The 12,598-nt window shown below is 41.4% G+C and overlaps 1 protein-coding gene across 4 annotated transcripts in view; it reads right to left on the reverse strand.

Moving 5' to 3' along the window:
- The window catches only part of LOC309707008 (receptor-type tyrosine-protein phosphatase gamma-like), a 410,561-nt gene that overhangs the window by 95,357 nt on the left and 302,606 nt on the right, over window positions 1-12,598 (reverse strand). The window lies entirely within an intron of this gene.

Genomic DNA, 12,598 nt, shown 5'->3' on the forward strand with positions numbered 1-12,598 from the left:
GTTTTGCACTGTCCACTTCCTGCTGTGACAAAACAAATTTCCCACGTGTGGGACTAATAAAGGTTATCTTATCTTATCTTATCTTATCTTATCTTATCTTATCTTATCTTATCTTATTGCTGCAGCTTTTTTTGGCTTATTAACTTGGTGCCTTTGGGTGAAATAATGGTAATATGAGTGATCCATATGGTCACAAAGAATGGCCACTTGTTTCTGTGTGACCAAAGCTCCCCGGCTTTCATTCCAAATGTGTTTATTGTCAGCACTGACACATTAAACTACTTAAACATTATAAATGTCTTCAAGCTCACACTGAGGCCTGTGGGGCATAATCAGCCACTGAGACAGTACACACATTTATATGTGTATTTGTATATGAATATTTCATACTTTAAGGCTGTCTGTTTATTTAAGGGAGATGAACAAAATACATTGGAATTGTACATAATAATATCACAGATGATAAATTAAATAGATTTGAAGTAGATGCTTGTGCATCCTTAAAGTCTTATATGTTGAATTGAACTATGTGATCTGTTCAAAGTCAGTGCTGTTCTCGATGCCTGTCTGACTGTGCATGATGTTATTAGCACAAACACTTCAAAGGTGATCGTTTAGGACTTCACCAATAATACAGACAGCAATGTAGTTAAACATTTACAGTTAGTTTTATTGGGAATTAACTTAAAAAACAAACAAACATTTGTCTCCTATTTTTTGTCACACAGGAAAGAAGCATCAATGTCTGATGAGAAGACTTATTTATTTCTTTTTTTTGGGGGGGGGGGGGGGGGTTCAGCAGGAGAAGAATATCTCTAACAAGTTGATTTGTTCACATTTTCACATCTTAATTTTTAAGTAAAATGTGCATTTTGAGTTTATACACGATGTATATAGGGTGACCGTTTCCTTTTGCAGTATTTTTGTGTGATGCGTTTTTCTATGTCTTAAGAAAAGGGGAACGAAGGTGTTTAAGTTAACCTAGAATGATTTGTCGTAATTTTCACATGGTCTTACTAAGGTGATGCGAATTGAAACATGCATTCTTTTTTTTGGCGGGGGGTGCTGGAAAAGTTTGAAAAGGGACCTTGAAAGTGCTTAAAAAGTGCTTGAATTTGACCCTGAAAAAGGCGTATGAACCCTGTTATTTGTAACCTACATGAACAATTCAAAGGAGCTTGCAAAGAAAAGCGTCTGGACTTCTTTAAGTTGCTTGAAGACGTTTCACCTCTCATCCGAGAAGCTTCTTCAGTTCTAAGGTCAAATGGTGGAGAGTCCCAGATATAAACCTAGTGGGAGTGACCCCCCACAGAGGGACAAAAGGACCCCCTGATGATCCTCTAATCGCCTGAGCCAAGGTGTGAAACTGGGTGTGGGTCCCAATCAGCCAGAGTTTCGGGTGAGTTCATTGTGAAACCTGGCCCCACCTTATCATGCGAATTCCTGAGGTCAGATGGCCCAGGATGTGAGTAACCATCAGTCCTCTCCGTCCAAAATGTGAATATTGGCATCCTCGAAAGAGTGACCTTTGACCTTTAGATGCAGATGGACTGCTGAGTCTTGTCCTGTGGAGGTGGCTCTTCTGTGTTGTGCCATGCGCTTGTGAAGTGGCTGTTTGGTCTCTCCAATGTAGAGGTCTGGGCATTCCTCGCTGCACTGTACAGCATACACCACATTGTTAAGTCTGTGTTTTGGCGTTTTGTCTTTCGGGTGAACCAGTTTCTGTCTGAGTGTGTTGCTGGGTCTGAAATGCACCGGGATGTCATGCTTGGAGAAAACTCTCCTGAGTTTCTCTGATACACCGGCTACATAGGGGATGACAATGTTGTTGCGTCTGTCCTTCTTATCCTCCCTCGCTGGTGTCTGATCTTCTTTTCTGTGCCTCTTTGCTGACTTTAAGAACGCCCATTTAGGATAGCCGCAGGTTTTGAGTGCTTCCTTTACATGTGTGTTCCTTCTTTTTCCTTCAGGATTAGAGGGAACATGTTCTGCCCGGTGGTGTAGGGTCCTAATTACATACTATATTATACTTTATACAGTAAAAGTTACAGCTGTATACAAATAACATCAGGCTGATCCTGCCACGATTTGTTCCCACGGTTCAAATCACGGACAAACAGGATCCCACAGCTGTTTATGTTTTTAAACCCATTTTGCACAGAGAGGCATTTTTTGAAAAATGTATTGACAGCAATGTTGAATATTATTACACAGGAAAAAAACTACAGTAAAATAATGACACCGTGACGCCTCTGCCTTTGTAAATGGAAGGACAGTAACTGTGTGTGTATGTAAACGTGTAAAACCTGCAGATAGTCAGATTAACAGTATTTTGTCTCTATCTGCCATTGTGCAATTCATCTCATGTAGTAGTAGTAGTTCATGTAGTTCATGAATTTCATAATAAAAGCATAACAAAACCGTAACAATATTCCTATCTGACGTTGTGAGTTTGTACTTCACCTTAGTGAGTGAGAAGCTTCCCAGCATCCTCACATGGTGACAAAAGGATCTGCTGTAATACTAATGATAGTCTGGACTCTCTTGCCTGTCTGTAAAATGATTGTAACGATTTACTAAAGATGTGCAGGCATGTGCAATATTTTTATAATTAATTTATCCAAAGGTGAGGACACATTTTTCAAGTCCCCCTTTCACAGTGCAGAAAGAGAGTTAAATAAATACAAGTGCTTCACAACCAGCAGTTTACTGCATTTTGAACTATTGTTTAGATATGTATGTAACATACAGTATATGTACACATGTATGGCCATGTCAAGTCCAACACTGTGTCAAAAATGTCATACTAACGTATGTGAGTTTGGTTAGTTTTTCATATGTATGAATACGTGTGTGAGAGGGATATAATATTTCTTAGGTAATATTAGTGCACAACAACTCTGGACTCTACTTTCTACTTTTTATTTTCAGTAGCTCTTTTATTTACGTTTTTAAGTATATGATCTGACTTTGCTGTGCAAAGGTCATCATAAATCGAGTTTTCTTAAACAAAGTTTGTGGTAATCCAGAGCACACATCTGATTTCTCTGGGAAAACATTCTCTGACTTTCTCAGCCCCAAAGCTGATGGACTGTCACGGGAGTTGAGGGAGCACTCTGGAGACTTATTGCGTGGTGTACATTTACCCCCACTGTAAATAAATGCACTGTTCATTGCACTAAGTCCAGCGTTTGGGTCCTTTCTCCAACATTCCCCACGGTCTGCCAGCCAGACTGTGACAGAACGATCCTGCCAGATGGACCCAGTGGACTTTTCAGAGAGGTTCAGGAGGGAGGTGACAGACAAAGTAAATCGTCTGTGTGACCTGTGGCTGGAAGCGCACGCGGAGGTTTTACGGTGCGCTGTGGAGAAGCAGTTGCAGGAAACACTGACTTGTTTTCCCTGGGTGTTGGACAATCTTTTTCCGATTGTGGCGGATTTCCTGCTCAACACCCTTCACCTCGACTCTCCGATCCAGGCTGCCCCCCCACCCGGCCAGTCTGAAGTTCTTCAGCCCGACACGCCGGCCCTGACGTCTACCCAGAAACGACGTTCGCGCCGTCGGCATTCCTCACCGCAGCCGACCTCCCAGACATCTCAAGAGCCGGCTGTGGTGAGTAATAAGGACACTTTTTCATTTCTCACCCCATCTGCTTTTTTGTTTACAGTGGATGGTGACACCGCTGACGCAGCTGCAAGCCGGCCAACGGTACAGCTAGCGCCGCCTCATTTAGCGGTCTCCACACCACTCGCTGCTTCACCATCTGCAGTTGTGGCGCTGCCGTCATCTCATCCGCCTGCAGTCACCCCTCAGCCATCTTCTTCACCGGCTGCTACGTCGCCACCCGCACCGGCCCTACCCGAGCGGGAGCTCGGCGAGCGGGAGGAGCCAGCCCCGCCAGCTGAGGAGCCCGGCGAGCCGGAGGAGCGCGGCGAGCCGGAGGGGTCCGTGCCGGAGCCGGAGCTCAGCGAGCCCCAGCGGGAGCTCAGCGAGCGGGAGGAGCCCGCGCCGCAGCCGGTGGAGCTCGGCAAGCGGGAGCCGCAGGAGGAGCTCGCGCTGCCCGAGCAGGAGCTCAGCGAGCCGGAGCGGGAGCTCGGCGTGTGGGAGGAGCGCCCACCATCGAGAGAGCGGCTCGGCGTGCCGGAGGGACCCGCTCAGCCACATCCGGAGATCGGCGTGCCGGAGGGACCCGCTCAGCCTGAGCAGGGGGTCAGTGTGCAGGATCCACGTCCACGCCCTCCATGCCGTCCACGTCCAGCACGTCGGGGATTATGGGCCATTCTACTCCACCGCCCGCCGGAGCTGTTGCAACGCCGCCGCAACCAGACCCGTGGCCGTCCGCCGGAGCTGTCACACGGCCGCCACCAGTCACACGGCCTGAACTGTTTTGCTGCCACTGCCTAACCCACAGCAGGTCCCGCTTGTTTTGCCATCCTGCAGGTCGGCCGCCAGAACTGTGTTTGCTGCCACTGGACCGGGGGATTGGACTGTTGAACTGTGTTTTTCTTTGTTGCTTTGTGGTGGCTGTTTAGCGGAGAGGTTTAGCTCTCTCCCGTTGCTACTTCAATCATGAAACTGATCAATGATCAGCTGATCGGCTTTTCTGTCGCGAGTCCGTCTCTCTTGTTTGTTTTTGGCCCACTTTGCTCCAGAAAGAGGAAACCAGCGGCCTAACAACAGCAGCACGTTTAAGCTTGATAAGCTGTTGTTAGAACTTATTTAATATTACTTTCTACACCAGGATCTTTATCTACGCAGCTGACGTAACTGTGCAGGGGCGGATCTAGCAAAGTTTAGGCAGGGGGGCTGATAGGGCATGAACAGGGAAAAGGGGCACAAAGAAATACTTTTCTTTCTTATTCTCATATAAAATGTCGAGCTTTTAATGAATAATTATCTGAATCTGACACCCAAAGTTTTAATCTTTTGTAAAATGTATAGAAGTCCATTACTGTATATAGTAACTGTTAAGTCTAATATACCCTAGTAAGCTATAGTACTTCTTCCTTTGGGAACCATCTGTGCAGTCTGCAGTTCTGTTGAAGAAAGATGTTGAATCTATTTAATTATTCTTGAAAAATAATTTATTTCTGTGCATTTTTTTTCACACTGCATCAAATTAAAGTTGATTAGGTCGATTAAGCATCATGAGGTGGAGGGTGGGGGGGTTCCCTATATTTTTTTGCTGGGAGTTGGAACCCTATTAGTTAGGTTGTTTAATATTTCTGCTAAATACTCTTTACAACACCAGAATAGGGAGGATGGAGTAGGTTTAAGTTTATTAGATTGATCAGTGTTGCTGAACTATGAAATATTTTGGGTGCAGTGTATTTTTTACATACAGGTATAACAGAATAGCTTTAGTGCTGTTGTTTATTTAAACTTTAGTATGGAATTATGCGAAATGCAGTAAGATATTAAAAAACAGTTTTATTGATTAAAAAACACACAAAAGGGCCGATGATTTTTTTTGTTGTTGTTGTTGTGTAACAGCATGGACAATGAGGTGGTGGATTGGCCAGATGCTGGCCAATGTGTAAAAATAACTCAACTGTTTGGTGGTGGCTATGGCGGAGCTTCCACAGATGTCAGCAGGTGGATGAGAGAAAGGGGAGGCAGGAGGAGCAGAGACCTGAGGCGGTCTGAGTGTCAGGTGAACTGAACTTCAGGTAAGAAGTTATGACCTGCAGTCTATCTGGGTCAGATATAAACCAAGTTTAGGTGGAGTTTATTTTCATTGTGCTGACTTTTTACAGTCAGTTACAATAATTCGTACTGCGTACTAGCTAGCATGACGGGGGTTCTATACAGAGTGCTTGGACCAATGTTTTCTTTTCTGATCAAACCAGAAAGGTTTGTCAGCTGGATTTGTTTCGCATTAACTGGCTGGACACAGAGGACATCGAAATGCAGCTGATTGAACTGAAAAGCGCGACTCTGTGGGGTCAAAGTTTGCAGAACTACGAAGCAGCTGGAATCCACAGCTGTGTGTGTTCATGGAGCTGCATGTTCACCTGCTGGACATCACTACCTGACAGGTTTAACTGGCTTCAGAACATTGCAGAGGCCTTATTGACAGTATTTGGCTCTACATGTCTGTGTGAGTCCTCAGGTAGCCTCTGAATGCTGGACACTGGGGAGACCTGTGTCTCTGAGTGGGAGACCAGAGATCACATTAACATGTGTGTCTCTGTATTAACAAACATGCAAAATTGGCCCAGTTTATTTTTCTTATCATTGTTGTGAGGAGACCATAAATAGCATTTGTATTTTCTGTTGTTCAGTTCATTTGCTGTTATGGATAAAAAGTCTTTTTTTTGTTTCCAAACAGCTGATAAGTATTCGCTGATAGCTGCCTACATCTGCGAACAAATATAATCCTATAAAGTTGTTCTATATAGTGTGTAACTTAGTATAAAGCGTTATTGAACTGTGACTGTAGTAGAGGTGGGAATCACCATACATCCCACGATACGATATTATCACAATACTTAACGCACGATACGATATTATTGCAATTTTTTTTAAATATTTTGCGATATTCAGATTCTGTACATAAAGGTAAACTTTGATATTAGATAAAATGAATATTGATAAAGTCTCACACTCAGTCTTTCTCTCATCTCAGTCAGTTTTATTGTTGACAAACTGAACGGTTTGTATTACAGTCTAGTCCAACTTAACTGAATGCAACCATCTGGTACAATTACAGCTATTCTGAACTATGCAATTTATGAAAACTATGCAGCCCCTTCAGCAACTGAAGAATTTGAAAGTACATTAAAACAAAATATAATTTTACATTAAATAAAAACGTTTTAAACTTAATTAAAATAAAACATGTCTTAAATTAAAATAAGTAAACTGTCATGTTTATTGCTGCCAAAAAAAAAAGTTAAACACATTTGGACAGTGAAGGAATGTCAGGATTGTTGCTCAGAAAAAGGAGCTGATGAACATGCTCTGAAGTCAGAGCATGTTCCACTCTACAAAAACTTTTTTTGTAACAAAATATCGATTTCTGCTGTCCCTGTATCGATACATTATTAGCAAACAAAATTAGCAAACAAAATATCACGATACTACACAGTATCGATTTTTTCCCCCACCCCTAGACTGTAGATACAGAAAACAAAAGAAAAAGGTTTTCAGGATATGCAAGATTTGCTTTTGTCCTGGTTGTCTACATGAGGCAACAAGGGTCTGCAGCACAGGTTAGCAAGATTGTCACTGACCTAAAACAGAGGGAATAGTGTATTAAACACACTGTGCAATTATTAGCAGAGTAAAAATGCATTTTTGCACAAAATCAGGTTAATTAAGCAGGCGTGAAATGGAGGAGGAGCCTTCATTCTACAAAGACAATTGTACACACCGGCTCACTCCTTGGTGGCTGCTTGTCGGGGCCTGGAGCCTGGGGCTCGCTCGGGCCACTTCGGAGGTGGGGTGCCCCCGGCCTCTCGGCCTGGGGCTCGGTCACTCAGGCACAGCTGGCTGCCGGCGGAGCTCACGGGCGCGTCACTGCAACCCCCCCTTGGCTTCTGCTCCGCGGCTGCTGAGTGAGCCCTCATCTGGGACTCTCCTCAGCTCTTTCTGGGACAGTGGCGCGGCTGCCCCTCTGTTGGTCTTCCTTGGTCTCTTGTGTTCTGGGGGCCTCTGCCCCTCTACCAGATCATTACATGAAGGAACCTTTTACAAACACAAGCGCGTCCATGCTCACAGGTGTACACACGGGTGATCACACCCACAAACTGCACCCTTTTTGGCTCCTACCTCAAAGCACACTGTGTTCTGTTGATCTTATGTGCTGCACAATAATGTTTAATATTTAGTATTTACTGTCATATTCCCATATATCATTGTGATGTTGTTTATTCTATTACTCTTGTTCTCTTCTGCTTGTTTTCTTTTTTCTTTCTCAACAGGTGATCCAGGTGATTGATATATGCATTATTTTTTTCTGCCCACTCTGTTGGTTTTTGTCTTTTGCCCTTCTCCCCCGTCCCTCTTCTCAGCTGTTTCTCTTTCCCTCTTTCTTTCTCCCCTTCTTTCCCCCAGTCAAATCTGTCCCGTATTCAGCAAGTGAAAATAAAATAAACAATAAAAGGTGAATCAAATGGACCATTACGGCAAGGCTGGGATGGTCAATTTGGTAAAGTAAATCCGTTGGGCCTCTTTCTTCGTCTTTAGACAATAATTCTGATGCAAAAGAGCCAAACGGGACAGGCCAAAAAAAAGAAGAAAAAAAAAATACAAAGACAATTGTGTGACTATGAATTATTAAGCTGACGCTAGTCTATGACACAGTACATATACAGAATCTGTTGTGTTATTAGACTGGTGTGAATGATTTTATATCAAATAGGCAGTGTTGGGAAGGTTACTTTTAAAATGTATTCCATTACAGAATACAGAATACATGCCCCAAAATGTATTCTGTAACGTATTCGTTACGTTACTCAATGACAGTAACGTATTCTGAATACTTTGGATTGCTTAATATATTATCATGCTTTTTACAACAACGTGAATGTACTATTGCTGTGTGATTTATTACTATTACTGAAGGTCTGCGACTCCGAACTGTAGTAAAGGGACCTCTGACTAATACGGCGGGGTCCCTGTCGGCTCGTAGCCGAAAACTAGCTTTACTTTGTTGTGTGGGTCAACTTTTCTGGCGAGAGACAGAGAGAGGCGTTGAAAGGCTGCTCCAACGAAACTTATTGTTTTCGGAGGAAAACACGAACACGGTGTACAGTTGAGTCTTAATAGCTTACTTACAGCTGGGCTCGTCAGGCACTCTTCTTGGCTGCAGTGGTTATTATTATATTTACATGCTTCCAGCTCCCGTTTTTCCTCGATGACAACTCGTACCTTTCCACTCCCCTTTTTCTCCCTCCTCGCGCTCACAGACCCATAACGTGTATGGCAGTCCATTCTCCCTGCAACACGGACTACACTGCCCATGATGCTACATTCTTTAGAGCTATGCTTGTAGCATTCTGCCTGTTAGCTTAGCACAACAACAACAACAACAACGAAAAGGCGCTCTCTCACCCAGGAAACACACAGTCGCAGAGAGAGAGAGAGAGAGCGTCGCCCTGTAACCATGGCAACCGTAACGCTGCCGCCTGGAACAACAGAACGTAGCTGTCAAACAAACCCAAACAGTCCTGACCCGCGACAAAATGAAACAGGAAAGTACCGCAGTGTAATCCATTTATTTCAACAAAGTAACTGTATTCTAAATACCACCTGTTTAAACGGTAACTGTAACGGAATACAGTTACTCATATTTTGTATTTTAAATACGTAACGGCGATACATGTATTCCGTTACTCCCCAACACTGCAAATAGGCTCCCCTCCATTAAACCTATAAATAATACAATAAATTCAAACTTGTGTACCCAATTAAATTTTTTTTAAAGTAGTTAAAGATGTGTGCTATATATTCTTCCTCAAATCCTCAAAAAAGAAGCCACATTCAGTCTTTCATGCATCTCAGTGCTGTTCTACAAAAAAACAACATGTAGCTGTGTAACTGAAACCCACTGGCTGTTAATGTCAGTGAGCCAGTAAACCTTAAATAAACCTAGAGCAAAATCATTAAGTTGTTAAACACTTTGTAAGCTCACTGTTATTCCCCTCTTTCCCTCCATTTTATATAAAAATGTATTTTTGTGCCATCAATCTTTTTTTTCCACTTCATTCATCTTGTATCTCATATCTTAAAGCTTATATTCAGTAGCTGCTGAATCAACTGCAATATGAAACATGCTTGCACTACTTTTTAATATTCATTTTTGTGTGGCTGCTCACAGGCATCCACACTATTGAAATCCTGTTTCTCTTTATTCTTTATTCCACTATAATCTAGTTGCTTTTTTGGCACTTAACTACTTCCTCAGTTTTCAGCCGATTTTCACCGTTCAAACTCTAAACTGTTCTGCTCTTTCTGCTAATGGGTGCTATGACTTTTGGTACTTATAACTATTATATCTTTTTAAAATATTACACTTTTTTCCTTTTTTTTGTCCCATTGAAATGAATGGAAAACTTCCACGATTCTGCTAAAACTTAACTACTTCCTCATACTTTCACGTAGAACAACCATTCAAACTTTAAATTGTTCTCAACTTATTGGGCTATTCATGTATGATTCAGCTTTTTCATATCTTCTACCATTTTAATCTCATCCCTCTTTAAGTTTTCAGTTGCAAAATTGTGATTTTTCAGAAAATATATGCGTTGTTACGGTTGCTATGCAACTAACTCAGAGTGGACAGTTGAACTTTCTGAATTTTCTCTTCATGTCCGAACAACTTCTTGCTACTCGCTCAATTTCCACTCAACCCCCACAAATTATACATCAAAACGTAGGTATTTTTGCTGGCTTTCAGAAAATGTCACTATCATTGTTGTGGGATTTATAGATTTTTAGCAAATCTCCTCAGATCAACACAAAGTCCGACAACTCTCCATAGACAGTCAATAGAGAATTTGTTCAACATCACCGCTGGAATTCTCTAATGAGAGGCATTTTCAAATCGTCATAGCCTCAAGTTAAAACAATATATCTTCAGACACTCCTGACGCTCACAATTCAAGAATTTTTTCCTCACCTATTACCGTTTGGCCATGAATTATGTTTGTTTGAGGGTAGGAAATTCGTCCGTCGCTCAGATTTCTTCAGATTTCGAACTCTGGAAATTAGGCACTTTTTTCTCTCTTCATGTCTTTTTGATGGATTTTGACAGAGCCCTGAAAATGTCCATGACTGTTCACCAAAGCCTGCTGTTTCTTATGATGAAAGAATGATATTGATGCTCCATATAGATTTACAGTTACAAAACGTTGTTTGAGGGCAAGTCAAGGCAGTTTTTGCTTCGCCTCGACTCAGTTACAGTGTGTTACAAGTCACATATCTTTAATAATTTATACTTTAATTATGAATTATGAAGACCTGAAGATTCCCCCATCTCTTCTGAACAAAACGGTGTTAGAATGACCGTTCTAGCCTCTACGGTTAGGAAATTATGGCCATTTGTTCGAGGAGAATCCTGAATGTGAGAAATACACTGAAGAAAACTCACACCTCTCTCTGTGTCTGTGTGTGTAAGGGCTGACTACAGCAGGTGCAGCTAATTTAACTGACCTACATATACCAAGCCCAGACTCTCCACAGCTCCTGTTCCCTTTACTGTCTGTGTATGTGTGTGTCTATCAATATTTCTACTATGTTAAAGTATTACTGCTAAATCATACTACTTCTGCTAAATCATAGTATTTATACCAAATCATAGTATTCAAACCAAAGCATTGTATTTGTACAAAGTCATATATTTCTTCTAAATCATAGTATTTCAATCAAATCTTAGAAGTTGTGGTAAAATGCAGTATTTCTGCCATATCATTGTATTTGTGCCAAATCATAGTATTTGTGCCCAATTAATATTTCTGTTATGTTATAGTATATGTGCTGAATATAGTATATGTGCCAAATAATAATAATAATAATGGATTGGATTTATATGGCGCTTTTCTAGGCACCAAAAGCGCTTTACAATTCCACTATTCATACACTCTCGCATTCACACACTGGTGGAGGCAGTTACAGTTGTAGCCACAGCTGCCCTGGGGCAGACTGACAGAAGCGAGGCTGCCATATTGTGCCATCGGCCCCTCTGGCCAACACCAGTAGGCAAGTAGGGTAAAGTTCTTGCCCAAGGACACAACGACCAGGACAGAGAGCCCAGGGATCGAACCGGCGACCTTACGGTTACAGATGCGATTCCCAACCCCCTGAGCCACGGTCGCCCCAAATCTTAGTATTTGTGCCATATTGTGGTATTTGTGCAGAAACATAGAATGTCTGCAAAATCATAGTATTTGTGCCAAATCACAGTATTTGTCCTAAAACACAGTATTTTTCCCAAATTGTAGTATTTGTGCAAAAACATTGTACGTCTGCAAAATCATAGTATATCTGCTATGTTATACTATTACTACTAAGTCATAGTATTTCTGCTTTGTTATAGTATTTGTGCTAAAATGTAGTATTTCTGCCAAATCATAGTATTACTGCTATTTCATAGTATTTGAGAAAAATTACAGTATTTCTGCTAATACATAGCAGGAATAAAATGATTTAGCAGAAATACTATCTTATAATACTTTTACTCAATTAAAGTATTTGTGCCAAAGTTTAGTATTTCTGCCAAATCATGGTATTTCTGCTAAATCTTAGTAATTCTGCTCAATGACTGAATTTCTGCTATGTTGTAGTATTTTTGCTAGATTATAGTATTTCTGCTAAGTCAAAGTATTCCATGTAAATCAGAAATCACAAATAATGTCTCAAATGCTACGATTTGGCAGGAAAAATATTATTTAGTATAAATACTATGTTTTAGCACAAATACTATGATTTATCACAAATGCTATGATTTGGCACAAACACTGTGATTTACCAGAAATACTGTGATTTGGAAGAAATACTATGTTTTATTAAAATTACTATGTTCAAACTTTAAAAAATTCTGCTCTTTTTGCTAATGTGTGCTATGACTTTTGGTACTCATAACTTCTATACTTT

The sequence above is a fragment of the Aulonocara stuartgranti genome (assembly GCF_965226115.1).
Source record: "Aulonocara stuartgranti genome assembly, chromosome: 5".
NCBI classification, from domain to species: Eukaryota; Metazoa; Chordata; class Actinopteri; order Cichliformes; family Cichlidae; genus Aulonocara; species Aulonocara stuartgranti.